General features: G+C 44.5%; 1 pseudogene across 1 annotated transcript; it reads right to left on the bottom strand.

The window, feature by feature from the left end:
- Nucleotides 1-764: 764 nt before the first annotated feature.
- On the bottom strand, nt 765-4856 carry LOC307182144 (acetyl-CoA acetyltransferase, mitochondrial-like; annotated as a pseudogene). The gene is made up of 2 exons (XR_013831733.1): nt 4842-4856; nt 765-2138 (listed from the first exon to the last, which is right to left on the bottom strand). The product of XR_013831733.1 is annotated as an acetyl-CoA acetyltransferase, mitochondrial-like (transcript).

Here is a 4856-nt window from a genome sequence, read left to right as displayed (position 1 = left end):
TGCGGTCAATTTGCAAGTCTACAAGACAGAAAGACTGGCCATAATTTTTCCTCTGCCAGAAAAGAACTTTTCCATTAGAAAAATACACCTTTTCTTCAACATGCCCAAGAGACTACAGTCAGCATAATTAACTAGTAACCTCCCCAAGGTCAGAGAGGAGGCTTCCCTCATTGTAAATACTGAGATCCTGAGGATCACTGGCTCTCTACTAAATACACTCATGTATTCACTAGGTCCTGAATTGAAGAGAGGGAAAAATGTTTTCCCGCTCTAGAAAGGAGAGTGCTGGTTGCCACAAACTGGATAAGGTTAGCTATCATCAAAACAAAGGGCCTTAATGTCATTACTGTTCTGACCCTAAAGTTTTACCATTATGCTAAAAATTTAAGTGTCTCTAAATACTAAGTACTTATCTATGTTCCCTATGGTTTTTTTAAAAATGTAAATTAAGATTTATTCTCTAAAATGGAAGCTTCTAGCTACTTATAAGTCACTAATATTGCACAATGGTATTTTAAAAGTATAGCTTTATAACAAAAATGTGTTCAAGATTACAAAAACTGTAAAGCAGAAGAAAAAATTATTTTGTAATCTCAACAGGTTTTGGGATTTGATCTTTTTATTTTATTTTTTAAAAAGAGTTGAAAATAATAAAAAGTGAAACAGATTATTTTCATACAAGCTGACCCAGGGTAATCAGTCACCCTGATTACAGCAGGCCTTTCTGGCTACATAGGGTTGTTGCCTTAGACAACAGAAGTTGTCTACAGCTTTTGGATCAGCATGGCAGAAGCACCTCCTCCTCCGCTGCAAATACTGGCAAGACCACATTCTCCTTGCTTCAAGGCATGAGCCAATGGACGACAATCCTGGCTCCACACATCCCAACTGTATGTCCGATAGAAACAGCTCCTCCATTGATATTCACTTTTGGGGGATCAATCTCTAGCATTTTAATGTTTGCTAGTATGACTACACTAAAGGCTTCATTTATTTCCCACAAGATGCACCTGCATCTTAGGTGCAGCATATGCAGGTGCAACTGGAAAATCAATAGGTTCTACAGCAGCATCAGCAAATGCTGCTATTCTTGCCAGTGGTTTAACATTGAGCCTCTTGTTGCATCTGCAGTCATCAGAACCATAGCAGCTGCTCCTTCATTCAGTGTGCTGGCACTGGGAGCTGTTACTGTACCATTCTCTTTTTGGAAACACGTCTTCAGCTTTGGAACTCTGCTAAAGTCAACATGTTTATATTCTTCATCTTCTTTCACCACTACATCTGGTTTACCTTTTACTGTAACTGTGACAGGAACAACTTCACTTCCAAATTTTCCAGCTTCTCATGCTGCTTTACTTCTGGTATAGGAGTTAACAGCATAAGTATCCTGTTCATCTCGTGCAATATTCAGCTTCTTTGCAGTATTTTCAGCACAGTTGCCCATATGAACTTTATTGTAGACATCAGTTAGCCCATCTTTTACAATCAAATCTTCAAGCTTTACCCCACTATATGGTGTTGCTCCTCTGTTCATTACGTAGGGAACATTGGACATGCTCTCCATCCCACCTGCCACCATCACATCCTGAGGTCCACACATAAGATTCTGAGAGGCCATCATGATAGCTTTCATTCCTGAGACACAAACTTTAGTTTACAGTGGTACATGGAGTAGAAATAAGTAAGCCTGCACCCAGTACTGCTTGCCTTGTAGGGGCTTGTCCTCCACCTCCTTGTAGAACATTAGCCATGTATGCTTCTTTCACTGCTTCTTTTGGAAACCCTGCCTTTTCAATGGCTCCCTGAATTGCAATGGAACCAAGCTCAGTGGCTGGCAGAGAGGAAAGGCTGCCTAGAAAGGACCCAATGGGTGTTCTCGTAGCACTTACTATGACCACTTCATTCAAAGTGGGTTTTGATCATAACTTCGTTCCACATATCTTATTTCCTGCATCCACCTCCAAAGCAGGGGGCTGCGCCTGCGGGCACCACCGCGCAGAAGGGCCACCGGTACAGCCATGGTCACCGAGCGTGGAGCGGAGAGTTACCAGTGGAGAGATGTGGTCGCACGTGGCGGGTCCCTGATCCCGCTTCCTCTATGGTTTTAAAGGTGTTCCAGTGATGCTTATATCTTTTACCTGGAATGACGTGTGTAACCAAAAAAAAAATTATGCATGAGAACAGCCCTGTTTAGAATATGGAATGAACTAAAATTTATTCATAAAAATGAACTAAGAAACTCCTCAAAGGAAATGACTGTGACCGACTTCTTCAGTTTTCCCTGCAGATACCAAACTAGTGCTGGATGCACAAATGAGTGATTAGTACTTGTTAAAACTGATTTCAGTTAGAGGGCAAATTTGAATATTTTCTATGAGTAGGACAGCAGCCGCTTTATTAAGAGGTTTAAATGTATGGATCCTACTAAAAATGTTGAAGTCAAGGCCTTCCACCTCAAGTGAAAGCTGGAAGATACAGCGGCATTCTAACAGATGCTGGAGTACAATTTTTTTTTATTGACATGGAAAAAGTACAAGATCATTGAGAACAGAGCCTGCATTCATTTATTCCCTTGCTCCCACAATCACTCCTTTCAAAGCCATTCAGCTCAGTTATGCTGGGCTGGTGGGACGATACACAGGCAGAAAAAGAGGCATAGAAGGGTCCTCACAAGGTTGTTTACATTTATAATAGGAGCAGGGGACAGCTATTTCTGTTTTCATTGTTAGAAAACCTTAGATCATTTGGCATCTTTTTTCAGACATGCAAACTGAAAGTAAATAATGTCTTTTTTTAATCAAAAATTTTTATTGAGTTATAATTAACGTACCACGTTAAATTAGTTTCAAGTGTACAACATAGTGATTCTATATTTTTATACATTATGAAATGATCAGTGCAATAAGACCAGTTGCCATCTGTCACCATACAAAGTTGTTACAATATTATTGACTATACTTCCTGTGCCGTACTTTACATCCCCATGACTTATTTATTTTAGAGCTGGAAGTTTGTACCTCTTAATCCTCTTCACCTATTTCGTTCACTGCCTTCCAGCCCCTCCTCTCTGGCAACCACTAGTTTGTTCTCTGTAACTATGAGTCTGTTTCTGTTTTGTTTTCTTTGTTCTTTTTTTTTTTTTTTTTTTTCCGGTACGCGGGACTCTCAGTATTGTGGCCTCTCCCGTTGCGGAGCACAGGCTCCGGACGCGCAAGCCCAGCAGCCACGGCTCACGGGCCCAGCCGCTCCGCGGCATGTGGGATCTTCCCGGACCGGGGCACGAACCCGCATCCCCTGCATCGGCAGGCGGACTCTCAACCACTGCGCCACCAGGGAAGCCCCCCCTTTTTTTTTTAAGATTCCACATGTAAGCGAAATCATATGGTATTTGTTTTTCTCTGACTTATTTCATTTAGCATAATACCCTCTAGATCCATCCACGTTGTCACAAATGACAAGATTTCATTCTTTTTTATGGCTTACTAGTATTTCAGTGTCTCTGTGTATCACCTGTTCTTCATCCATTCATCTACTGATGGATGCTTAGGTTGATTCCATATCTTGGCTATTGTAAATAATGGTGCAATGAACATAGGGTTACATATATCTTTTCTAATTAGTGTTTTCATTTTCTTCAAATAAGTAGCAGAAATAGAAGTGCTGGATTGTACGGTAGTTCTATTTTTAGTTTTTTGAGGAATCTCCATACTATTTTCCACAGTGGCTGCACAATGTACATTCCCACCAACAGTGCACAAGCGTTCCCTTAAGAGATTCAAATCCATACGCAGCTTCAAATATTTTGCACGCATCCTACCATGCTCTCCTGTACTACACAAGGCTGCTCAATGTTCATTTCCCTGAATTTCTTTCTTCTACTCCTTTGTTACTATCCTCTGCCTGCATTCTGCTCTGTTTTTGACCTCTCAAAACCTTTATCATCCTTCAAGATTCAATTCAAACATCACTGAACTGTTTCTTCCTCTCTGCTGCAATAACACCTCCTTTTCACTTTGTTACTACATTGAGCACAAAGTATAAGAAATTACTTTTTGGGGGGCGGAGTCAAGATGCCGTACTAGGAGGATGCGGGATTCACGTCTCCTCACAACTAGGGCACCTACCAGGCACCGGTGGGGGACCACGGACACCTAAGGGGTCAGGAGGAGCCCCCAGTGACCAGGTAGGACGTGGGGTGTGAGGGGGAGTGAGGGGGGAGGAGAAGTGAAGGCGGGACGGGTCTGGTGGCCCTGAGAGGTGGCTGGGGGAGGGGAAGGGATCCCTCGCCGGAATGGGGAAACTGGGGAACCATTGGGAGGGCAGATGATCAAAAGGGAGCGTGGCCAGGTTTCTGCTGCCCACTTGGGCCCCCAGGAACCTGTTGAGATCCTGGGCCTGATCCTCTGCCCACCTAGGCTCCCTCCAGCCACTTGGGTCCTGAGGGAGTGGGAGGGAGGGGAGGGGCAGCAAAAGTAAAGGCTGGACCTCTGGGACCTGTACCCCTGAGGGGTGGCTGGGGGAGGGGAGGAGTTCCTACACCCAGCAGGATCCACCCGTGGTAAGGGGTCCAGTGGCAATGGGGGAGAACCTGGGGGAGATGGTGGGGCAGTGGCACAAAGGAACGGAAAGGAGCGGGGCCAGTGCTTTCCCTATCCACTTAGGCACCGGGGAGCCTATTGGGCTCCCAGGCCTAATCCTCTGCCCTTGGAGCCTCCCTCCTGTCATGCAGAGCCCAAGCCCCGCCCCTACGCCCCCACCCACGGCCCCACCTCTACACTCGGAGTCCCCCTCCAACACAATGGGCCTAAACCCCACCCACACACCCTCACCCAGGGCCTTACCTCCAAACTCCTGAA

This window comes from Stenella coeruleoalba (genome assembly GCF_951394435.1).
Source record: "Stenella coeruleoalba genome assembly, chromosome: 2".
NCBI lineage: Eukaryota > Metazoa > Chordata > Mammalia > Artiodactyla > Delphinidae > Stenella > Stenella coeruleoalba.
The sequence above is the reverse complement of the archived record's forward strand: the minus strand, read 5'-3'. Positions and strand labels throughout refer to the sequence as shown.